Raw genomic sequence first — 25,704 nt, 5'->3', positions numbered from 1 at the left:
TCCAAAGCAGGCTCCAGGCTCTGAGTTGTCAACGCAGAGCCTGACGCGGGGCTCGAACCCATGAACCTTGAGATCGTGACCTGAGCTGAAGTCCGACGCTTAACCAACTGAGCCACCCAGGTGCCCGAAATCTTTGTTGTTTTTTTTTTAAAAGAAAAGAAAAGGGGCGCCTGGGTGGCGCAGTCGGTTAAGCGTCCGACTTCAGCCAGGTCACGATCTCGCGGTCCGTGAGTTCGAGCCCCGCGTCAGGCTCTGGGCTGATGGCTCGGAGCCTGGAGCCAGTTTCCGATTCTGTGTCTCCCTCTCTCTTTGCCCCTCCCCCGTTCATGCTCTGTCTCTCTCTGTCCCAAAAATAAACGTTGGAAAAAAAAAATTAAAAAAAAAAAAAAAAAAAAAGTAAAGAAAAATCACCTTCATCATAAAATGGAATACCATACAACAGAGACAATGAGTGCACTAACTCTCATGTGTCAACAGGGATAAGTGTCAAAACATGATGTTGAGTAAGATAAAGCCAAGTGGAAAAATGTTATGAGCCAAATTATATAATTTATGTAAAAATTGTATTTTATTTTATTTTAAATGTTTATGTATTTTGAGAGAGAGAAATAGAGCAGGGGAGGGGGCAGAGAGAGAGGGACACACACACACAATCCCAAGCAGGCTCCACGATGTCAGTGCGGAACCTGATGTGGGGCTCGATCCCATGAACCGTGAGATCATCACCTGAGCCAAAATAAACTGACTGAGCCACCCAGGTACCCCTATGTAAAAATTTTAAATATATGAGCATTAGTACATATTTTTGTAGATACATACCTATGTAAAAATATAGGAGCAGGGGCGCCTGGGTGGCTCAGTCGGTTAAGCGTCTGACTTCGGCTCAGGTCATGATCTCACAGTTCGTGAGTTCGAGCCCCGCGTCAGGCTCTGAGCTGACAGCTCAGAGCCTGGAGCCTGCTTCACATTCTGTGTCTCCTTCTCTCTCTGCCCCTTCCCTGCTCATGCTGTGTCTCTCTCTGTCTCAAAAATAAATAAACATTAAAAAAAAATTTAAAAATATAGGAGCATCTGGGTGGCTCAGTGGGTTAAGTGTCTGACTTCTGCTCAGGTCATAATCTCACGGCTGGTGAGTTCAAACCCTGCGTTGGGCTCTTTGCTGACAGCTCAGAGCCTGGAGCTTGCTTTGGATTCTGTCTGTCTGTCTGTCTGTCTCTCTCCTGTCTTGTGTCCTATCTCTCTGTCTCTCAAAAATAAATGTTAAAAAATTAAAAAAAAAAAAAAAAGATGTACCACAAGATTAATGTTTCGTGCTTGCTGACACAACATCCACTCTACAGTAGCTGGATCAAGGAGCCCTTTTACCTTTCAAGCCTTATTATTTAAGAAATACAGACGTGGGGGCGCCTGGGTGACTCAGTCAATTGAGCGTCTGACTTCGGCTCAGGTCATGATCTCAAGGTTTGTGAGTTCGAGCCCACATCAGGCTCACACACTCACAGGGTGTGGCTTTCTTGGGATTCTCTCTCTCTATCATAATAAAGAAATAAATTAAAAAAAAAATAGAGAAATACAGGTATGCCTGGGTGGTTCCATCAGTTGAGCGTCCGACTCTTGATGTTGGCTCGGGTCACGATCTCATGGATCATGAGATCAAGCATGAAGCCTGCTTGGGATTCTCTTTCTCCCTCTCTCTCTCTGCCCCTCTTCTGTGTGTGTGCTCTCTCTCTCTCTCTCTCTATCAAAATAAATAAATAAATAAATATTAAAAAAAGGAACATCTGTGATTCATGGGAAGAGGTCAAGATAGTAACAGTAATAGGTGCTTGCTTCACAGACGCATTTACTAAAGTTGGAACAGTACAGAGATTAGCACGGCCCCTGGGAAGGATGATATGTGAAATCTTGAAAAAAAATCAACATTAATAGAAGTTAGGAAGAATTAAAAAATTTTTATTTTATTTTAGAGAGAGAGAGACACACCACACACACACACACACACACACACACACACACACACAGAGTGTGAGTGGGGGAGGGACAGAGGGAGAGGGAGACCCAGAATCTGAAATCTGAAGCAAGCTCCAGGCTCTGAGCTGTCCGCACAGAGCTTGATGTGGGGCTCGAACTCATGGACCATGAGATCATGACCTGAGCTGAAGTTGGACACTTAACTGACTGAGCCACCCAGGTGCCCTGAAGTTTGGAAGGATTTGATTCCAACCCTCGTGGAGGACTTTGAGGGGTTCGAGACTTCGGAGAGGAGGAAGTAGCTGTGGATGTGGTGGAAAGAACAAGAGAACTAGAATCAGAAGTGGAGCCTGAAGACGGGACTGAATTGCTACAAGCTCATGTCAGAACATGAACAAATGAGGAGCTGCTTCTGATGGATGAGCACAGAAAGTGTTTTTTTTTTTTTAAGTTTACTTATATTTGAGAGAGAGAGACAGAGAGAGAGAGTGCGTGGGGGAGGAGCAGAGAGAGAGGGAGAGAGAGAATCCAAAGCAGGCTCCACATTGTCAGCACAGAGCCCGACGTGGGGCTTGAACTCAGGAACCATGAGACCATGACCTGAGCCAAAGCCAGACATTTAACCAACTCAGCCACCCGGGCGCCCCTGAAGAAAGTGGTTTCTTGAGACAGAAGCTGCTCCTGGTGGAGAGGCTGTGAAGACTGATGAACTGACAACAGAAGTTTTGGAATTTTATGTAAATATAATTGATAAAGCCACGGCAGGAGGTGAGAGGACCGATTCCAGTTTTGAAAGAAGCTCTACCGCGGGGAAAATGCTATCACACAGCAGCACATGCTGCAATCATTCGTGAAAGGAAGAGTCAATGGATGTGGCAAACTTGACCGTTGTCTTATTTTAAGAAACTGCCACAGCCACCATAACCCTCAAGCCTCCAGCACCCTGATCAGTCAGCAGCCATCAGCAAGGAAGCAGGACCCTCCACCAGCAGAAAGATTGATTTGCTGAAAGCTCAGATGAAGGTTAGCATTTCTTTTCAGCAATAAATTAGTTTTTAAAAATTTTTTAAACATTTATTCATTTTTGAGAGACAAAGAGAGACAGAGCATGAGTGGGGAAGGGGCAGAGAGAGGGAGACACAGAATCCGAAGCAGGCTCTGGGCTCTGAGCTGTCAGCACAGAGCCTGACGTGGGGCTTGAACTCACGGACCGCTAGATCGTGACCTGAGCCGAAGTCAGATGCTCAACCGACTGAGCCACCCAGGCGCCCCAGCAATAAATTAGTTTTTAATTAAGATATGCACATTGTAGGGTGCCTGGGTGGCTATGTTGGTTAAGCGTCCAACTCTTGGTTTTGGCTCAGGTCCTGATCTCACCATTTGTGTGTTTGAGCCCCACGTCGGGCTCTGCGATGACAGTGCAGAGCCTGCTTGGGATTCGCTCTCTCTCTCTCTCTCTCTCTCTAAATAAATAAATAAATAAATAAATAAACTTCATTTTTTAAATTAAAAAGATTGTCTTTTTAGACATAATGCTATTGCACGCTTATGAGACTACAGTATAGTGCAAACCTAACTTTTATATGCACTGGGAAACCAAAAAATTCATTTCACTCGCTTTATTGCAATACTTGCTTTGTTGTAGTGTTTGGAACTGAACCCACACTATCTCTAAGGTACGCCTGAGTTGGTCTCTCCAACCTCTTGGGCTTTTTCTCTGGATTTCCCTAACTCTCTTCACCTTTCTCTCCCTCTTTTTTTAAGTTTATTTATTTATTTTGAGAGAGACAGATAGAGTGTGAGCAGGGGAGAGGCAGAAAGAGAGGGAGAGAGGGAGAATCCCAAGCAGGGTCTGTCGGCAGAGGCCGACATGGGGTTCGAACCCATGAACCTGTGAGATCATGACCTGAGATGAAATCAAGAGTCGGAAGTTTAACCAAAGGAACCACCCAGGCCCCCAGCATTTTTTTCCCTCTCTTTCTCTCCCTGCCTCCCCACAAGTTTCTGGACCCCAAGAAGTAAAGGCAGTGTGGGCTGGCAGCAGGGAGCATGGTGCTGGGAGTGCCTCTTGCTTCTGGCTGTTCTCCGGGGGTGTCCTTCTTTCTACACTCAGTCTCTCCTTGGGTGTCCAGAAATGGCCCCTTTCTGCCCTCCCTTCCTTCTCTGGCTCCCTTAGGCAGGAATTGGTGCTTTGTGCCAGGGATGAGGCTGGGATCAGGGACGCAGAAATAGGACAGGCACAGGAGACAGGTCAGGGGAACCCAACAACGTGGAGGTGACCTTGCCACGCCCCCCATGGCATTCCAGGGGAGCAAAGCCTGTGCCCTGAGCCACAGACCCAGAAGGCCACCAGACCTCTCTTTATCTCCTCCTGTCCTCTGTGAATCCAAGAGGAGAGCCCCACCCACTTCCTTCCTCTCCCTTGCACCCACCTCTCTCAGTGAGGGAATTCCGAAAATATGAGGGAAGGCACTGGAAACCCAGCCTAAAGGTTCTTGGAAGACCTGGAAGGCTGGGTTTGGGGAATGCACATCTCCAATACCACTGAAGGTAAATCCATGTGAGTTATGGCAAAATAGATGTAGTGAAACTCTGTGTCATTCAACCGAAGGGTCGATTCTGTTTGAATCTGATAACACAAATGTCAAAGAAAAGAAAATATGGGCATGGTTCTTTTGTAAAGAGCTACATTTTAAACACGTTTCCATCCTTGAGATAGATAAATAGATATCTACACAAAAATCCACCTACAGAATTCCCATTAGAGTTAGAATCATTCCAGGAGAGGATGGTTGTGTGATTGGGTCAGTTTTATTCGAAGAGGGCAGCTTTCAGACTGAGTGATACTAATATATATTATTTAATAGGGACACAATATGGGGTGGTGGTTAAGCAAATAGGCTCCGCTCAGGGTTCAAATCCCAGCCCTTCTGCCTCCATTGTGGAATCTTAGGCAAATGAGTCATTAACGGCTCCGGGCCTCAGTTTACCTTTCTGTGAAATGGAGCCAATTTAGAATGAGAAGGCTTTTACTACTGGTTAGATATTAGAACAGCGCCTGGTATAGAGAACATGCTCAGTGAATGGAGCACTCCTGTTTTTTTAATAATGTACCCACATCTCATATTCATTGGTCCTTATAATTTTCCCTGGAGTGTTCTCTTCCCTAGACAGATGAAAAAAACTGAGGTTCAGCGAGGACCTCGGTGACAGTCGGAAGAGGGTGCGGGGAAGACAGTCGAGGTAGAGAAGTTTGCACCTCAGACCCAGGAGGGTTCTAATTCCCCGCACGGCCAGGTTGGCCCCACAAGAGGCGTCCTTGGTGGAGAGCTTTGGACGTTGGAAATAGGGAGTGAGCACGTTAGCTAGGACACCCATTCATTTCCCTCCTCAACAAACATAGTTAGTGTTCCTGCGAAGGCCCTTGAAATACCTTGAAATAAGTCAGTGAAAGACAGCCCTGCCACCGGCTGTCAGTAAGGCACCCAGAGGAGTAAACAGGAAATTACAATAAGGAGAGACGATTGTGCTGCCAGGGAAAAGTGCCTGGCGCCTGAGGAGTCCAGGGCGCCTGGCCAGCATGGCCTGGGGAGCAGGCGTGCAAGTTCTCTTAGAAGGCCTCCCACAAGACTGGCCGAGCTTGAAGCCAGCTGAGGTCTAGGCGAGGGCGGGGGTTCGGAGAGGAAACAGGAAGAGAAGGCAGAGGCCGAAGGTGCGCTGGGGGCAGAGGGCGACCCTGCTGCAGGGAGGAGGAACAGAATCCAGATGAGGAAGAGCCTGAGCCAAGATGGAGGTCAAACAGCGGGGTGAATTCAGGAAATGTCCGGTGCGCGCGAGGCGGGGGCTGGAAACAGTGCTTGGGCGAGTCTGGGTGGTTCTGACTAGCTGGTGCCACTAAGGGAACGAGGGACAGCAGACTCACTCTGGGGGACGGGTTGAGGAAGCCAAGTTTCCAACAAGGCGAAGGTGCTTCTGCAAGACCCACAGGACCTGGAGGCTCACGTCTCTGGCAGGAGCGTGTGCAGCGGTTAACCTCGGGCAGCGTGGGAGAAATGTGGCGCATTGGGCGAGAGAATGAGGCTGCAGAGGCGATGGGCAGGAGGGGCACCTCCAGCGGACCTGCCTGTGGAGACAGAATAAACGCAAGGAGAAATGCGAGGGGTGTGAAAGTGCAGCGATAGACTCCCAAAAGGGAGATTTAACAAATTGAAAAAAAAAAAAAAAAAAAAAAAGAAATTTATTTTGTAAATAAATGCACCCACAGATACAAACACACAAAGGCATTGAGAAACAGGAAGTGGTTATCCTGGGAAGTAGGCTTAAAGGTGAATTTTGGTTTTCTTCTGTGTGCTTTTCTCTATTTTCCATGTTCTAATGAGAATATGTAATCCTGGGGGGCGTCTGGGTGGCTCAGTCGGTTAAGCATCCACCTTCTGCTCAGGTACCAATCTCTTGGTTGGAGCCTCACCCCTGGCTTCGCACTGATAGCTCAGAGCTTGCTTGGGATTCTCTCTCTCTCTCTCTGTCTCTCTCAATGTCTCTCCTGCACACGCATGCTCTTTCTCTCAAAAATAAACAAACATAAAAAAAAAAGAATATGTAATCCCAGAAGTCAAAGGACACAATAAATGTTATTTACAATAAGAAGAGTCTTTATGGGGCGCCTGGGTGGCGCAGTCGGCTAAGCGTCCGACTTCAGCCAGGTCACGATCTCGCGGTCCGGGAGTTCGAGCCCCACGTCGGGCTCTGGGCTGATGGCTCAGAGCCTGGAGCCTGTTTCCGATTCTGTGTCTCCCTCTCTCTCTGCCCCTCCCCCGTTCATGGTCTGTCTCTCTCTGTCCCAAAAATAAATAAACGTTGAAGGAAAAAAAAAAAAAAAAGAAGAAGAGTCTTTATAGAGCCAGATGTCACCAAGAGGTCAAATGTCACCAGGACGAATGAGGAACTAGAGGGGTTTTGGGACATGGCTCTGAGAGGGGACAGGTGGCCTGAGGAAAGCAGTTCTGCTGGAGTGAAAGGGAGGAGTGGGGTCCGTGTGGCAGGCATTAAAACCCAGTGGAGGGGTGCCTGGGTGGCTCAGTCAGTTAAGCGTCCGAATTCAGCTCAGGTTATGATCTTGTGGTTCACAAATTCAAGCTCTGGGTCGGGCTCTGTACTGACAGCTCAGAGCCTGGAGTTGCTTTAGATTCTGTGTCTCTGGCTCTCTCTGCCCCTCTGCCTCTCACGCTCTGTCTCTCTGTCTGTCTCTCTCTCTCTCTCAAAGGTAAATAAATAAACATTAGGGGAAAAAAAACAGTGGAAAGACAAATGACAAACAAAGGGAAATGTTCGCAGCCCCTATGGCAGAACAAAGACAAATCTTCCTAAAATATAAATAGCTCCTAGACTTGTATAAGGAAAAACACAAAAGCCTAGTATAAAATTGGACAAAGAATATACAGAGGCAGCTCACAGAAAATGAAATGCTAGCAAAACGGGAGTCTTAGCTCAGTTTCAACTTGCAATAAGAAAAATGCAAATTATGAGGACACTGAGAAACAATTTTGTTTCTACCAGATTAGAGATATGTAAAAGTTTTACCACATACCGTGTTGATGTGGGGAGATATGCACTCTTTTATATTGCTGGTGGCAGTATAAATTCCCCCGATTTGGAGGGAGCTTAATATATATAATGAATTACTGACGTATATGCTTTTTGTAAATTTTGCTTTTAAGATTTATTCATTTTTCAGGGACAGACAAAGCATGAATGGGGAAGGGGTAGAGAGAGAGGGAGACACAGACTCCAAAGCAGGCTCCAGGGTCTGAGCCATCAGCACAGAGCCCGAAGCGGGGCTCGAAATCACAGACCTCCAGATCATGACCTGAGCCGAAGTCGGATGCTTAACCAACTGAGCCACCCAGGCGCCCTGATGTATATATTTTTTAACTTAATATCCCACTTGTAGAAACGTATCTTCTAGAAATCTCTGCATTATATGAAACGCCATGTGTGGTGTCATTCATTGTAGCATTGGTTATAATAGTTGAAGATTGGGAACAACTGTCAGGAAAGAACAGATAAGTCAACGTCAAGACTTCACTACATAGTGAGATCCTATGCCGCTATGAAAAAATCATACAGAACCTCTCTGTGCACCAATAGAAAAATATCTCCAAGGTATCTATTTTAATTACTTTAAAAAATAAACTATTTTTTAAAGTTTATTTTATTATTTATCTTTGAGGGGGAGGGGCAGAGAGAGAGGGAGACAGAGGATCTGGGCTCTGCGTTGACAGCAGCGAGCTTGATGTGGGGCTCGATTCACGAACAGTGAGATCATGACTTGAGCCGAAGTCGGACACTTAACTGACTGAGCCACTCAGGCGCCCCACCTATTTATTTGAGAATAGTTTTACATTTACAGAGAAATTGTGAAGATAGTACAGACTATTTCTGTATCCCCCACACCCAATTCCCCCTATAATTAGCATCTGACCTTAGGATAGTACGTTCGGTACAATTAAGGAACTGATATTGATACATTAGTATTAACTGAAACCCATACTTTATTCAGATTTCCCTAGCTTTTACCCAGTGTCCCTTTTCTGTGCCAGGGTCCCATCCAGGAGACCACATGACACTTAGTTGTCTTTTTCTCCTTAGGTTCCTCCTCTGTGTCTCAGACTTTCCTTGTTTTGGTGACCTCGACAGTTTTGAGGAATCCCGGGCAGGTGTTTTGCAAAATGTCCCTCAGGTGAGATTTGTCTGTTTTTCTCATGATTAGACTGGGGTTTTGGGGTTGGGGGGAAAGAAACCAAAGAAGTAAAAAGCCATTCCTGTTGACGCTGACCTTGATCAGCTGCCTGAAGTTGTGTTTGTCAGGTTTCTCTACCATGAAGTTACTCTTTCCTCCCACTTTTCATACTGCCCTCCTTGGAAGGAAGTCACTAGGTGCTGCCCACACTTAAGGGGTGGGCAATCACGCTCCACCTTTGACGTAGTCTCATCGTTGTGTTCTTTGTTTTTGCTATTATTTTGAGCATTTCCTTACTTTCTGGCACAAGACGCGTTGGGCTCATCTTATACCTTTCCTGCACCAGCTCTAGAATCAGACATTTCTCCCACAAGCCCCAGTTCTGTTTATTGGTGAATGGTATTAGAAACCAAGTACTGGGCACTTGGTGTGCTCATTGCTACTGGAGTGTTGTTGCTTTGGGCCCTCTCAGCCTGCAGAGGAAGGAAATGCGTGTGTGTATACTGACCCCAGTATACACACATATCTATAAATATATTGTATGTAGTCATCTGTATCTATGTTAAGCTAAACATGAATTCATATTGATATCTCCAAGTCTGATCTATGACCACATGGATCATCTAGCCTCTTTTCCTGGCTTATCTGTAATATTCCCAAGATAATAATTTTTTTTTTTTTTAAGAAAAAAAGGAGGGTGCAGGGGCACCTGGGTGACTCAGTCAGTTGAGCGTCCGACTTTGGCTCAGGTCATGATCTCGAGGTCTGTGAGTCTGGGCTCCGCATCGGGCTCCGTGCTGACAGCTCAGGGCCTGGAGCCTGCTTCGGATTCTGGGTCTCCCTCTTTCTCTGCCCCTCCCCCACTCATGCTCTGTCTCTCTGTCAAAAATAAATAAACATTAAAAAAAATTTAAGAAAAAAAGGAGGGTGCAGACTGATGAGTATACCAGGCTACCTTTTGTGCAAAGAGGGTAGAGAAATAAAATATGTTTGGGGGCACCTGGGTGGCTCAGTCAGTTAAACATCCGACTCTTGGTTTCGGGTCATGATCTCACGGTCCGTGAGTTCGAGTCCCACATCTGGCTCCGTGCTGACAGCTCAGAGTCTGGAGCCTGCTTCGGATCCTATGTCTCCCTCTCTCTCTGTCCCACCCCTGCTCATGTTCTGTCTCTCTTCGTCTTTCAAAATTGAATACATGTTTAAAAAAAAAATTTTTTTTAAAGGTTAAGATGGGAAAGTTTATATTCTGTTGAAACCGTCATTTAAAAAAGGTACAAAAAAGTTATTTTGTTCATTTTGCTTTACTGTTTTCCACTCAGCATATTTTCAGAATCTTATAGCCGTGGCTGTGTGGTGTCCAGTCTACTGCTCCTGTTATGTGGTAGTCCATAGTTTTTCTAGCACATTCTATTTTTTAAATTGAGAAATAATTGACATATGACATTATATTATATTAGTTTATATACATTATAAACATTATATTGGTTTACATACAAATATGATTCCATTTTTTTTTCTTGTGTTGAGAACTTTTAAGAACTCTTTGGGCAGGGCACCTGGATGATTCAGCAAGTGCAACATCTGACTCTTGATCTTAGTGTTGTGACTTCGCCCCACGTTGGGTGTAGAGATTACTTAAAAATGAAATCTTAAAAAAAAAAGAACTATTCTCCTAACAACTTTCAAACATACAACCGTATTATTAACTATAGTCACAAAGCTGTACATTACATCCCCATGACATATTTATTTTATAACTGGAAATTTATACCGTTTTTTAAAATTAAAAAAAAAATTTTTTTAACGTTTATTTATTTTTGAGACAGAGAGAGACAGAGCATGAACGGGGGAGGGGCAGAGAGAGAGGGAGACACAGAATCGGAAGCAGTCTCCAGGCTCTGAGCCATCAGCCCAGAGCCCGATGCGGGGCTCGAACTCACGGACCGTGAGATCGTGATCTGAGCTGAAGTCGGACGCTTAACCGACTGAGCCACCCAGGCACCCCTATACCTTTTGACCCTCTTCACCCATTTTGCACACACCCCCATCCCCACCAATCTGTTCTTTATATGTATGAGTTAGATTTTTTGCTTTTGGCTTTGTTTTTGTTTTTTTTTTTTTTTTTTTAAGATTCTACACATAAGTGAGATCATACATATTTGTCTGTCTTTGTCTGACTTATTTTACTCAGTATAATGCCCTCAAAGCCCATCCATGTTGTTGCAAACGGCAAGATTTCTGGCCCACTTTAGACCCCGCTTTCTCAGAAACCAGAAGACAAAGCTATGTGCTATTCTGAGGGACTGGAGAAGTCAGGCTGAGGGGGTTCCTCTGATGTGGCCTCATCCTTGCAGAAAAACTGGAAGCCGTGGAGGGGGGCCTGAAGGAAATGGGGGCAGCAGCTGCAGAGAATGGCAGTTAGTCATCAAGATGTGAAATCTAGATTGCCACATGGCCTCGATCAAGGTCACCCAGCCTGAGCTGTGCAGGTTGCAGGCAGCACGGGCCAGGGCCCTTCCCCAGCCAAACCCTACCTCCCCGTTCCGTGCACAGAGGAAGCTAGCCACACTGAAGGCCAGGGGAGAAGACCAGAAAGTGTAGTTACAGATCCTTGAGAGACAGCAAGGACAAAGTGGGAATGACCTTCCAGGGCATTAGGCTGAGAGAGCAGGCAAATGAGGTTGAGCTGGGATCAAGTCCAAAGGGACTGGAGAAACAGGGGGCGGGATGCCGCCTTGCCCGGGGGCCGCCCCGCCCCGCCCCGCCGGCGCGGGCGGCCCCCCCCCCCACTTCTGTTTCAGAGTCTGGATGTGGGAGAATGTGACGCATGCACGCTTGCATATGTGTTAGATGCATGTGTTCATTAGATGCATTTATCACATGTATGCTAATTCATTTCGCTTCTCGAATGCTAGGCAGCCGCCATGTGGTGCAACTCTGGGCGTGCACCACACGATCTAGGTGAATGACACTCCCTCTGATTGGTCAGCATACAAACTACAGGTGGGGCTCCTTCATCTAAAAGTGATGATGATGATGAGTTTACCACCCGGGGAGCGCTCACTGCTCACTAAGCACTGAGCACACTTTGATCTCTGTTGTCCACCCGACACCCCCTGAGAGGTAGCCAGGGGCATCCCTGTTAAAAAGAAAACCACGGGCCCCTCATGGAGTCACTTATGTTAAGGCCCCACATCAGCAAAGCAAGACTAATACCTGACTTAACTGCAGTTTCAACCCCTCCCAGGAATGTGACCTTAAATCAGTCAACCTGGAATTTCTTGGGCAGCGCTAGGAAATGTACAGATAGACTGCTTCCGTTCCCTTTGCCTGAAACAATACACTGCTAATAATTTCCCTTTCCCGCTTCCTCTCTGCCTTTGCAAACCTTCCTTTTTCTACAGCTGGACGGAGCTTTTTTCTCTTTGCTGGGTGGGACACTGCCTGATTCATGAATTATTCAATAAAGCCAGTTCGATCTTTCCAACCACTCAGTTGAATTTTGGTTGTTTAACAGATTTGGCGGCCGCGGCAGACCCCGAAGAAGACTGTGGATAGGCGCGGTAGCTGCGAACCCCTTTTTGAGTTCACTGTCTTTCTCACCGTTTCCCGGGGCTGTGGGTAAGTCCCTCTCAGTTGGGAACCGGGCTTTCTTTGCGATGAGTTCCTGATCTAACTGGCTTCCCGGTCCAGGGCTTAGTGGGTCAGTTTGAGTTGGCAAGCTGAGGCTGTAGCCCTTGGTTCAGTCTTCAGTTCCCCAGTGGTTGGAACTGCTCGCCCCAGATGGAGACTGAGGTCTGCCTGTGGAGTCCACACTGGAATTGCTGGCAGTGTGCAGAGTCTTCTATGGGCTGGTCCGCAGTGACTTCTAAACCCTCGTTCTTGGTTCTGTCCTCAGATTCCACGCGGGGAGCTGCTGGTGGCAGCTGTGTTTCTCCATTTGTATGGAATCAGTCTGCAGTCCCCATTCTTTGAGGTCAGGTTGTCCTTTCCCTGCCCCCTAGTTCTTTGGGTACTGCTGCGGCCACGGTCGGTTTCCTTGGTTTCTGTGGCTTTCTGTTAGTGTACCCACAAGGTAAGGTGTAATTGCAGATGGGGATCTTGGAAGCCAAAAAGCCACAAAAATTGGTGGGCATGGGTCAAGCATTTAAGAGTTGTTAGAGGGTGAAGAGTGCCACCTGACCCAAAGACGCCGTGTTAGGATAAGTTGGCCACAGAATGGGTTAGATCGACACTAAGTCATCTACCAACCTCAAGAAAATTTTCGCGCGGGGCATCTGGGTGGCTCCGTCTGTTAAGTGTCCGACTTTAGCTCAGGTCACAATCTCAGGGTTCGTGAGTTTGAGTCCCGCGTCAGGCTCTCTGCTGTCAGCACAGAGCCTGCTTCAGATCCTCTCCCGCCCCCCCTCCCACCCCCACTCCCCTCTATCTCTCTCTCAAAAATAAATAAACATTTAGGGCGCCTGAGTGGCTCAGTCAGTTAAGCATCCAGCTCTTGATTTTGTCTCCAGTCATGATCTCATGGTTTGTGGGTTCGAGTCCCGCAGTGGGCTCCGTGCTGATGCGAGGCGTCGGCTGGAGATTCTCTCCTTCTCCTCTGTCTCTGCCCCTCCCCCACTCTCTATCTCAAAATAAATAATAAATAAACAAGTAAATAGACATTTAAAAAAAGAGACAATTTCTGTGCAATGAGGTGAAACACTGAAACACCACACAAACCCAATTCCATATGCATCTTTCTTAGGTATTAATCTGGCTTCGAGAAACCCAGAAGCTTAATGAAAAAAACAAGCAAACAAACAAACAATAAAAATAAGTAAATAATTAATAAAGATGGGATCCTTAATTTTTACAGAGTCAAGTGTACCACCTTCCAGCGCACCTGCTTCTTTTATGTCTAAGAACTTCGGTTCTGGAAGGTATAGATATTTACACAAATGGCAAAATCTTACTAAGCTTGATTTGCATTCTGAGGAACTTGGCTTCATAACCCTCAGGTGGCGATCCCCAAAATAAGGCCAAAGTGAGTTGTACTTCATTTACAGCTAGATCTGGCTGGACAGAAATGTAGGTTAAACTCCTTTACCAGCCCTCAGGGGAATTTCAGTGGCGATTAGGAAGAATGTTCCAATCAGATAAGATCATTTAAGAAGTACACGTAAAAACAAAGGCTTCAAAATTGCAAAACCAGCTTTATTGAAACTTTCGGTGCAAAAAAGCTGATAAAAAATTACGAAGACACAGAAGTAATACAAACGACTGTAAGACTGTCCTAATTCTTACTGCCTCCCCCTCCCTCTATCCTTTACTCAAAGATTCCTTCTAGTTATCCTCTGTCTGAATTGCCTTTATACTACATGACTGGAGACAAAAGTCCACCGGTTTAATCACTTTACAGACACCACCATATCTGTTCTCAAAGGAGTCCCCCCTACTCCCCCTTGAGCCTCTCCCAGAGCTGATGGGACTCTGTGGAAATCTTCTGGTAAGCTGTTACATTGTTCCCTGAGACAGCCAAAGGAAAACTAAAATTAAAAGCCAAACAAAGCCTTGCCAAATTCTGGTAAATATCAGAGCTATACTCTTTCCACTTTAAGCCCCACTCAGAACCTTAGGATGGGATCCTGGAAAAACTGATGGAAGCTGGCTAGAAGGCTGTTTCCTGTCAGTGAAATGTACCCACGAAGAAAGAAACTAACAAACATTTCACCATGGGTGGGTAGATGTCAGTCCTCCACATTCAGGCTACAGCCCAGTTCTTCAGAAGAGGGATTAAAGGCAACTGTCCTTATCTTACAAATCTTTACAAAACTAGACTTGCAGCTCTAAAGGCAATTCAAAGTTCACCTATTTCTTTACTAATTCCCAAACCTCCCCTATCTCAAGCGGCTTGTAAATGATTGACTTTACAAAGCCAAAGTCCTTCTTGGAGGAATTTGCATTCTCTTCCTGGGACTTTGAGATAAAAATATTAAAAGTACAAACCTCAGGGAAGCCATTCTTTCCCCCTCTTTAAAAAAAATTTTTAATAATGTCTTGGGGTGCCTAGGTGGCTCAGTCGGTTAAGCATCCGACTTCAGTTCAGGTCATGGTCTCGCAGTTTGTGGGTTCGAGCCCCACGTTGGGCTCTGTGCTGACAGCTCAGAGCCTGGAGCCTGCTTCCAGTTCTGTGTCTCCCTCTCTCTGTGTCCCTCCCCTGCTCATATTCTGTCTCTCTCTGTCTCTCAATAATAAATAAACATTAAAAAAAATTTTTTTTAGAAATTAATAATGTCTTAATTCTAGAAGTCTGTATGGCTTAATTCCCTTCACTTATTTTGCCCAAAGTAATTCTTACCAGAAGTAGAATGAAAGGGAGAAAGGCAATTAGAAGTTTTTTAGTTTAATTAAAAAAACTTTTTTTATTTGAGAGACAGCCATCTGGAGAGAGAGAGAGAGAGAGAGAGAGAGAGAGAGAGAGAGAGAGAATCTTAAGCAGGTTCCATAGTCAGCTTGGAGCCTGATGAGGGGCTTGATCCCACAACCATAAGATCACGACCTGAGCCAAAATCAAGAGTCAGAAGCTCAACTGACTGAGCCACCCAGGCACCACAGGCCATTTGAAATTTACATGAATGGGGGCGCTTGGGTGGTTTAGTCAGTTAAATGTCTGACTTCGGCTCAGGTCATGATCTCGCAGTTTGTGAGTTCAAGCCCCGCATTGGGCTCTCTGCTGTCAGCACAGAGCCCGCTTCAGATCCTCTGTCTCCCTCTTTCTCTGCCCCTCCCCCTTGTTGCTCTGTCTCTCTCTCTCTCTCTCTCAAAAATGTTAAAAAAAAAAGAAACTTAGACGAATGAAAAGTCATGTGTTTTCTTCCACAAATATTAGTAGAAAAATCTTTAGCAATCTGAGCAAGCCACCTGAACTTATTTCATCTGCCAGAAAAAGTTTGGATCTAACTGTTCTTTTATAAACTAGTGGGTTTTGTATTTTCATGCCTGTCTCGTGGTTAAAAATTTTAAAACAATAATTGTAAAGTCTCTGTTTATATGTTTATTGTAGATAGGTGACATTTTCTACTTCTGTATGGAATTGCTAGAATTAATTTGCGAAGGCTTCTATTTAACTGGCTTAAAAATAACCACTTATAAATGAAATATTTCTAAATTTCAGAAGTATAATAGAAGCTAATCCAAGTGCTTTTCAGGTTCACATGCTCTGGGAAGATATTTTAGTATTAAAGCTAGCTTAAGGTTGTTAGTTTAATTAAAATAAACATGTCTTTGAAGTTATTAGCATTAAATATAATACTTTTATCCTACCCTGGTTTGCTAATCGAGTAAGGTCACATTATCTCTGTTACAAAATTTGTCAACAAGAAAAATACCTTGGGACAATAGTTGATTTTATCTAATGTCTCATGAAGTTTTTGTGGGTAATCTAAACATAATTGTTAAGAAAAAATAAATTGAGTAGATATAAATAAGATAAAAAAATCTTAGGTAAACTTTTAAAATAATTTCCTCATGGGGCGCCTGGCTGGCTCTGTCGGAAGAGCATGCGACTCTTGATCTCAGGGTTGTGAGTTCGAGCCCCACATTGGGAGAAGAGATTACTTAAAAAAAAAAAAAAAAATTCCTGAAATCTTTTAAACATCTTTTTTGTTTTGTTTTCAAAGTAGGCTCCACACCCAGCTTGGGGCTTGACTCTGAGAACAAGATTTGCATAGCCTACCGACTGAGCCAGGCAGACACCCCTTCCTCAAGTCTTTTTGGTAACCTGAAATCTTAAAGTTTTGCTAAGTGATGAGTTAAGTTAAATTCAAAGAATATCTAGATCATTTCCAAATAAGATAAAATGCTGAAACATTAATTACTGAACACAGGCTTCTCCTTTTTTTTTTTTTTTGCTTCCTTTTATAGACAAGCTAAAAATAATTGCCTCTATTAATAAACATGGTTTATGCCATGGTGAGAAATTTTCTATAAAAAAGCATATTCTGAGGCTCCCAGGTGGCTCGGTCGGTTAAGTGTTCAACTTCGGCTGAAGTCATGATCTTGCGGTCTGTGAGTTTGAGCCCTGCATCGGGCTCTGGGCTGACAGCTGGGAGCCTGAAGCCTGCTTCAGATTCTGTGTCTCCCTCTCTCTCTGCCCCTCCCTTGTTCATTCCCTGTCTCTCTCTCAAAAATAAAGATTAAAAAAAAAATTTTTTTTAAAGCATGTTCTCAGAAATCACATTAAGTATTTATGTCTGACAATTCGCAGTATGCTAATATAAAAGACAGTTCACAATTATTTACTTCTTAGCTAAGGTTCCTAAGGGTTAAGAATTCAAATTAATACGTGTGATTACAGCTACTAGAAGTAATGCAAGAACAGGATGTGTGCTTTCAGTAAAAGAAGTTAATGGAAATGCATTTTTGTAGACAGAAATATAGTAATTTTGTTCTAAAATAGGGGTACTTAAAGAAGAAAATAGAGGACAAAATCTGAATGTAAAACAGAAAGAGTTGTAGAAGATTTGTGGAAAAGGAAATTTTCAAAAGGAATTTTAATATGTGATCAAGTTGGTTAAGATTAAAATGAACTTATTTAAAAATGAGATTTAGGGGTGCCTGGGTGGCTCAGGTGGTTAAGCACCTGACTTCAGCTCAGGTCATGATCTCACGGTTCATGAGTTCAAGCCCCAAATCAGGCTTTCTGCTGTCAGCGCAGAGCCCATTCTGGATCCTCTGTCTCCCTCTCTCTGACCCTCCCCCTGCTCTCTCTCTCTCTCTCTCTCTGAAAAATAAATAAACATTAAAAAAAATGAGCTTTAGTATCAAAAGTAAACAGCTGCAAAATTAGAAGTTAGCTTTTCTTGCTGTCAAAAGGACAAAGTTTTCTCAGGGCATCTGGTCAGCTCAGTGGGAAGAGCATGTGACTCTTGATCTTGGGGTCATGGGTTTAAGCCCCACATTGGATGTAGAGATTACTTAAAAAAAAATATATATATATATATATATTTTATATATGTGTGTGTGTGTATATATATATATAAACTTAAGATATATATATATATAAACTTAAAAAAAGAATATTTTTTCTAGATTATTGACCTGTTCTTAAGAAGACATTATAAACAAAGGTTTTTCTTCACCTTTAATGTAATCTGCCTAGAAACGCAAAGATTGTATGCTTGCCTTTATTGAGTCTCTGATTACTTAGGAAAAAAAAAAAAACCCTTGAATCTTTTTAATGCTAAAAGAGTTGAAATTTTTAATAACTATTTTAACTTTCTGTATTTGCTTGCAAAGTCTTTACTTCTTGCTTTGGTTAAATGGATGACTAAGTATTGTGAAAGTGACCTATGATTCTATTTGCCCACGTGTTTTAAAACCTTTTTGATTGATTGATTTTGAGAGAGAAAGTGGGTGAGCATGAGAGGAGGAGGGACCGAGGGAGGGAGAGAATCTTAAGCAGGCTCTACGCTCAGGACCGCGAGATCATGACCTGAGCCGCAATCAAGAGTCGGATGCCTAACTGACTGAGCCACCCAGGTGCCCCAACCTTTTTGATATTTTTGATGAGCTTCCCCCAAATCAAATCCTAAATAGTCTTTTTGACCTTGAACTACCTTTGAGTTATTCCAGATGTTTCCCAGAACATCTCAAAGGATTTGTTCTCTCTCCTTATAAAAAGGGAGATGTCAAACTTAATTAGGCTTATCTGGTATATTAAATTACATGGGGAGCAATGTCAAATAAGAAATAATACTGATGTGGGAAACAAAAGCAAAAGGAAACACAGATAAAATTCAGTTTCCTTATAACCAGCTGCCCAATGACAAATACTTGAGGCAGGCAGAGAATAACATTCTTCCAGGAACTCCCAACTATCTTATTGTTAATGCTTTGCCAGAGGGAAAAACAACCTTAGCTTGACAATAGCTAGGCCTCCAGGATCTTGTGGGTCTTCTTAGCACATGAAAGTCCTTTTGGAAACTTCCCCTTGCTTTTACCTCCCCTAGCTCCCAACTATCGAATTAGTCACTCCTCACAATCCCAGTGCAACTCTTTCTGCCCAGAGGTCCTGTCTCTGTGCTTTAAGAAAGCCACCCTTTTGCACCAAAGACTTCTCAAGAATTCTTTCTTGGGGCGCCTGGGTGGCTCAGTAGGTTAAGTGTCCAACTTTGGCGCAGGTCACGATCTCATGGTTCACAAGCTCGAGCCCCGTACCGCTTTGGATCCTCTGTCCCTCTCTGTCCCTGCTCCTCTCCCTGCTTCTCCAAAGTAAATAAACATTTGGGCACCTGGGTGGCTCAGAGGTTAAGTGTCCAACTCTAGATCTCGGCTCAGGTCATGGATCTCATGGGTCATGAGTTCAAGCCCCACATCAGGCTCTACAAGGACAGTGCAGATCCTGCTTGGGATTCTCTCTCCCCTCTCTCTCTGCCCCTACTGGGCTCATACTCTCTCAATCTCTCTCTCCCTCTCAATAAATAAACGTTTAAAACAAACAAACAAACAAACAAACATTAACGAAAAGAATTCTTTCTTGGCCATTGGCTTCGAACCCCAACACGTCAAACTGCATTGGTACTAAGCCTTCTTTATATTATGCCTGTATATGTTATGCCCAGAATTCGCAATCCCCAAAGACCACCAGGGAGCCGGGTCCGATGCAAAAGCAAAGAGCCTTTATTCGAGCTAGATCCAGCTCAATCCCCAACCTGTACTGACGCAGCGGTGAGATGCCGGAGAGAGCCAGAGAGTTTCAAAAGCACAGAGGTTTTATAGGAGTCTAGGGGCAGTTGGTGAGATAATGGTTGTGGCCTTAGCTGATTGGCTGGGGAAGGGTTGTGGCCTTAACCTATTGGCTGGGGAAGGGTCGTGGCCTCAGCCAATTGGCTGGGGAAGGGTCAGAGTCCCATTAGGCAGGTTGCTGGGCGGGTTTTGAACGGGTGAGCGGGAGATTACTCAAGGGGAGGAGGCGTGGTCTGAGGTTTCTGCGATTTTCCCGGAAAGGGGGCCATGTCGGGGACATAGTCACTGAAGGTGGAGGACACAGAACAAGATGGAGTCGGCTGGCGTAGGTCTGCTCTTTCATATACATGTTCTGGAAAACTTGTAAAATCCCTGGCAATCTGATGTGTCCTAATATAATGTTGGCACTTGTAATTCTAATTACTGTCTTAAAATGTAGGTCGCAAGAATACCCAAGTTTCTTTGTCAATTGCATTACAATGAACTCTCATCAGATCTTTTTACCCAGGTCATGTTTAAGTCCTTTATCATTTACAGGCAGTTATTGTTTTACTCAGATACTTTTATAGAACCTTCCTGTAAGCGAGTTTCATCTTCAGAGAAATTCATGGAAAGGAGTCTGCCAAGTACCATCGAACTCACGCATTGCGAGATCACGACCTGAGCCGAAATCAAGAGTCACATGCTCAACCGTCTGAGCCACACCGGAGCCCGTAGAATACAGATTTCTGGTAACTTTCAGATCATACAACTGGACTGGTGAGAACAAAGCCTGCTCTTGAATCTCCTTGGAAGGGACTATAGCAGGCCCTCCTCACTAGTCAGATGGCAGCCAAACCACAGGGCCTTAAACCTTGGATGTGCACCTTGGAGCTGGAGAAGGCTCCCCCCTGGCATCTGGTCCTGTGCAAGTGCTGGAGACATCCAAGAGGCCAGATCGTGAGACCTCACACTTTAACTGATACGAAACCCTTTCTTTTTTCTTTTTTTCATAATGGCATAATGGCACTGGCCTGGAAAGATGACCCCCCTCATTGGTGTGAAGGGGGATAACCTTTGCCTTTCAGCCTGCTGGATTCGTCATCCCAAACTCCTATCTGTCCACATTCACAGCGCCACCTTAGTGGAAGTGGTTTGTGACCGGATGGGGTTTGTCCCTTGTCTTTGGTGGTCATCACTCTCCTTGGGTCTACAAATGTCTAGAGAGCTGGTGCAACGTATGATTTGAAGTGGGGTTCGGGAACTAACGGTCAAGAAAGAATTCTTGAGATGCTTTTGATGGAAAAAAAAAAAAATGTGGTTTTTATTAAAGCCCAGAGACAGGATCTGTGGGCAGAAAGAGCTGCACCAGGATTGTGAGGAGTGACTCACAATACATTTTAAGTGGGGTTAAATGGGGTTAAGTGGGGAGGGGCGGAAGAAACAAAGGAAATTTCCAGAAGGATTTTCTTTTTTCTTTTCTTTTCTATTTTTTTTTAAATTAAATCTGCTCTTGCTTTATTTTATATATTTAGAGTATAACACAATGCCTGGTATATACTGTTGCATTTTTTTTCAATATATGAAGTTTATTGTCAAATTGGTTTCCATACAACACCCAGGGCTCATCCCAAAAGGTGCCTTCCTCAATACCCATCACCCACCCTCCCCTCCCTCCCACCCCCCCATCAACCCTCAGTTTGTTCTCAGTTTTTTTATTTTTATTTTTATTTTTTTATTTTTTTTTCAACGTTTATTTATTTTTGGAACAGAGAGAGACAGAGCATGAACGGGGGAGGGGCAGAGAGAGAGGGAGACACAGAATCGGAAACAGGCTCCAGTCTCCGAGCCATCACCCCAGAGCCTGATGCGGGGCTCGAACTCACGGACCGCAAGATCGTGACCTGGCTGAAGTCGGACGCTCAACCGACTGCGCCACCCAGGCGCCCCTGTTCTCAGTTTTTAAGAGTCTCTTATGCTTTGGCTCTCTTCCACTCTAACCTCTTTTTTTTTTTTTTCCCTTCCCCTCCCCCATGGGTTCCTGTTAAGTTTCTCAGGATCCACATAAGAGTGAAACCATATGGTATCTGTCTTTCTCTGTATGGCTTATTTCACTTAGCATCACACTCTCCAGTTCCATCCATGTTGCTACAAAGGGCCATATTTCATTCTTTCTCATTGCCACGTAGTACTCCATTGTGCATATAAACCACAATTTCTTTATCCATTCATCAGTTGATGGACATTTAGGCTCTTTCCATAATTTGGCAATTGTTGAAAGTGCTGCTATAAACATTGGGGTACAAGTGCCCGTATGCATCAGCACTCCTGTATCCCTTGGGTAAATTCCTAGCAGTGCTACTGCTGGGTCATAGGGTAGATCTATTTTTAATTTTTTGAGGAACCTCCACATCCAGAAGGATTTTCTTATGTTAAAGAAGCCTCACAGGATCCTGGAGGCCTAGCTATTGTCGGCTAAGTCCGTTTTTCCCTCTAGCAAGGCATTAGCGTTAAGACAGTGGTGGGGGCGCCTGGTTGGCTCAGTGGGTGGAGAGGTGACATTCCACTAGCCATCTCGGGGTTGTGAGTTCAAACACCACATTGGATGTAGAGATTACTTCAAAATAAAATCTTTTTAAAAAATATAACAAGACATTCCTGGAGGAATGTCACACTCTGCCGGCCTCAAGTATTTGTCAATGGGCTGCAGGATATAAGGAAATTGAATTTTATCTTCATTTCCTTTGGTCTTTGTTCTCCCCGTCAGTGCACAGCCGGGCAATGCTTCTTAGGTTATCTCACTGTGTCCCCAATTTGTCACAAGTGAAATCAGACATCTCACTGGTTGACTCCCCTGGATTTACATCATTGAGTTAGTTAGAAAAGGCACCCTACCAGGGGTGCTTGGGTGGCTCAGTCAGTTGAGCGTCCAACTCTTTTTTTTTTTTTAATGTTTTTATTTATGTATTTTTTCTTTTTTTTAATTCTATTTTTTCAAGTTTATTTATCTTGAGAGCAAGACCATGGGAGAGGGGCAGAGAGAGGGAGAGAGAGAGAACTACAAGCAGGCTCTGCACTGTCAATGCAGAGTCTGATGCAGGGCTCAAACTCACAAACTGCGAGATCATGACCTGAATCGAAGTTGGATGCTCAACCGACTGAGCCACCCAGGTGCCCCTGTTTTTATTTATTTTTTGAGACAGAGATAGAGAAGAGCATGTGCAGGGGAAGGGCAGAGAGAGAGGGAGACACAGAATCTGAAGCAGGCTCCAGGTTCCGAGCTGTCAGCCCAGAGCCCGATGCAGGGCTCGAACTTGTAAACCGCGAGATCATGACCTGGGCCGAAGTCAGACACCCAACTGACTGAGTCACGTAGGCATCCTGTGCATCTGACTCTTGATTTCAGCTCAGATCATGATCCCTGGATCATGGGATGGAGCCCTGCGTCAGGTTCTGTGCTGAGTGCTGAGCGTAGACCCTGCTTGAGATCCTCTCTCTCTCTCTCTCTCTCTCTTCCTCTGCCCCTTTCCCCCGCTCACTTTCTCTCTAAAACAAAAAATGTAAAAGAAAGAAAGAAAGAAGGAAAGAAAGAGAAGGAAAGAAAGAAAGGAGAGAGAAGGAAAGAAAGAAAAGAAAGAGACAAAGAAAGAAAGAAAGAAAAAGGAAGAAAAGGAAGAAAGAAAAGAAAGAAAGGAAGAAAGAAAAGACCTATCAGGAGGGATTCACAACTCAGGGTTTGCTTCCTTTAGCAGAGCCATACTTACCTGGTTAGGAGGAAATATAGATAAGAATATGATCAGAAACCTCTCCTTAACTCTTAAAGATATTGTAGAATCTGTCACTCAGACAATAGCTGCCCAACAAAGATCCTTAAACTCTGCAGTAAAGCTGTCCTTGATAACAGGATAGCCCCTGATTATCTTTTAGCTGAGCAAGGAGGTGTCTGTGCTGTGGCCAATGCCATCCGCTGTACCTGGATTAACACTTCTGGGGAGGCTGAAACTCAGTTGCACGAGCTCGCTGCCCTAGCCACAGGGCTTAAAACAGTGACTCCTTCGGCAGAGTCTTACTTTGACTTATTCGGTTTTGACTGGTTTGGGTCTTGGAGACCATGGCTCTGAAGTGCGAGGCAGACATTGGGGATTATCCTGTTTGTGCTCATCACGATAATCTCTGTGGTGCCTTGTACTCTCTCAAAAGCTTTAAATGCGAGTTCACAGCTGTACTTCACCAAGTGCACGATCTCCCGAAGACTGGACCGTCAGAAAAAGAGCAAAGAGGACGAACTGACTTAAAAATGGTGAACCTTGGGGCTCCTGGCAGGCGTGGTATCCATGCCATGGAACATGCAACTGTTGATGTCAGGGTTGTGAGTTTGAACCCCATGTTGGGTATCAAGATGACTTTATTTTTAAAAATTTTTTTCAATGTTTATTTATTTTTGAGAGACAGAGAGAGAGCGTGAGTAGGGAAGGGGCAGAGAGAGAGACAGACACAGATTCCAAAGCAGGCTCCAGGCTCTGAGCTGTCAGCACAGAGCCCGACATGGGGCATGAACCCCCCAACCGTGAGATCATGACCTGGGCCGAAGTTGGATGTCCAACCGACTGAGCCACCCAGGTGCCCCTGGAGATGACTTTAAAAAAAAAACCCGTGAACCTGAAGTTGTAACTTGTGACTACCTTAGTCACGGAATGTCTTAAATTTCGATCACGTCTCTCAGTTAAGCTTAGAATCGAATCAAAAGGGAGAAATGTCTAAAAAGAGGGGCACTGGGGTGGCTCAGTAGGTCGAGGATCCGACTCTTGATTTCAGCTTGGGTTATGATCCCAGGGTTGTGGGATCGAGCCCCAAGCTGGGCTCCACGCTCAGCATGGAACCTGCTTAAGATTCTGTCAGTCAATCCCTCTCTCTCTCTCTCTCTCCCTCTGCCCTTCTCCTCTGCTTGTGCACTCTTTCCCTTTCTTAAAAAAAAAAAATAAAGAAAGAGAAAAAAAAGAAATTGCTAAAAAGAAAAGAAAACCCCCAGGCCCCACATGGATCATGGAGTCACTTATGTCAAGGCCCCATATCAGGAAACCAAGACTTCATACCTAACCTAACTGTAGTTTTAACCCTCCCAGGGATGTGACCCTCAACCAGTCAACCTGGGATTACCTGCAGCACTAGAACATTTACGGATAGACTCCTTCTGTTCCCCCTTAGGGAGGTGACCTTACCTAAAACAATACACTCGTTGCTAATAATTTCCTTCCGCTACCCCACCCCCTGCCCTTACAAACCTGTTTCTACAGCTGGACAGAGCTTTTTTCTGTTCGCTAAGTGGGATGCTGCCCGATTCATGAATTGTTCAGTCAAGCCAATTTGATCTTTTCAGTTACTCACATAAATTTTGATTTCACATCCCTAACCCACAGGTGAAGAAAAAGGGGACTTCCGGAGAAGTAAAGTAACTTGCCCCGAAGCCACCCAGACAGAAGTTGGCGGCATCTCGCGCCAGGGCAAGGAACAACAGGTGGGGTCAGCGTCTTGCTGGGCTTCCCAGAACCCAGTGGGACTGCCCAGGGCCTCTCAAAAGCTCAAAGGACCTGCTAGTTTTGGGGCTTCCCCGAACGATCCCTGCCCTGCCCCCCAGAAACCTTAGAGAGCAGCTCTGTGGAAAAAAGGAGGCAGAAAGTGGTGTGGAGGAACTACTGGTCTTTAAGAGGTTCTTCAAGAGAGTGTGACTTTCTCTTAGACAAGACTTGCAGAGGGCAGGAGGAGGAAGAGGGAGGTGGCTGGCGGAAATGATTCCTGGGAAGAGCGGGGGCGGCAGAGGAGGGAGAGGGCGGCTTACTTAGTTTAGTCTTTGAGGCCACAAAGGAGACAGGCGGCAGGGCAGATTGGAAATCCAGCCCCCCACTAAGCATAAGAGGGGTGGGTGGGTGTCGTGCAAATGGAAGGAAGCCACCACGGACCACTGCTGTAGGAGGGAACTTGAAATCAGCCACCAGCCGGAAAGACAGGACGAAAGGGCACAGACACAAGAAGGATCTGGACGCATGTAAGGTGGACAGGTCCCTAAGCTAAAGGGATTTGGAAGCTGCCTCTGTCCAAGAGGTTAAAGAGCTCACATGCACAGGCCCGGGTGTCCAGCCCAGAGAGACCAGAGGGGAAGCCAGGGAAAGATCTGGAAGGATGGGCGATGTGCAGCTGAGGGGCTGCTGCAGATGGTCTGGACTTCTCGCTGCAACAAGAGGCTGGAGACTGGGGGAGAGGGCACCTGGGGCAGAGACTCCAAGGTCAAGAAC

General features: G+C 44.9%; 1 long non-coding RNA gene and 1 pseudogene across 1 annotated transcript in view; both read left to right on the top strand.

Annotated features, from left to right (window-relative positions):
• Positions 1 to 5,196, top strand: part of LOC121029516 (uncharacterized) — a 19,478-nt gene extending 14,282 nt beyond the window's left edge. The window contains exon 3 of the long non-coding RNA XR_005789758.1: positions 5,185 to 5,196. This is a non-coding gene — a long non-coding RNA (uncharacterized LOC121029516). The remainder of the gene's footprint in view (positions 1 to 5,184) is intronic.
• Positions 1,825 to 1,925, top strand: LOC121030120 (uncharacterized; annotated as a pseudogene).
• Positions 5,197 to 25,704: the final 20,508 nt, after the last annotated feature.

The sequence above is a fragment of the Herpailurus yagouaroundi genome, unplaced genomic scaffold, assembly GCF_014898765.1.
Source record: "Herpailurus yagouaroundi ecotype Mexico unplaced genomic scaffold, PumYag 139, whole genome shotgun sequence".
Classification (NCBI taxonomy): Eukaryota; Metazoa; Chordata; class Mammalia; order Carnivora; family Felidae; genus Herpailurus; species Herpailurus yagouaroundi.
Note: the sequence above shows the minus strand (reverse complement) of the source record. Positions and strands in the feature narration are given on the sequence as shown.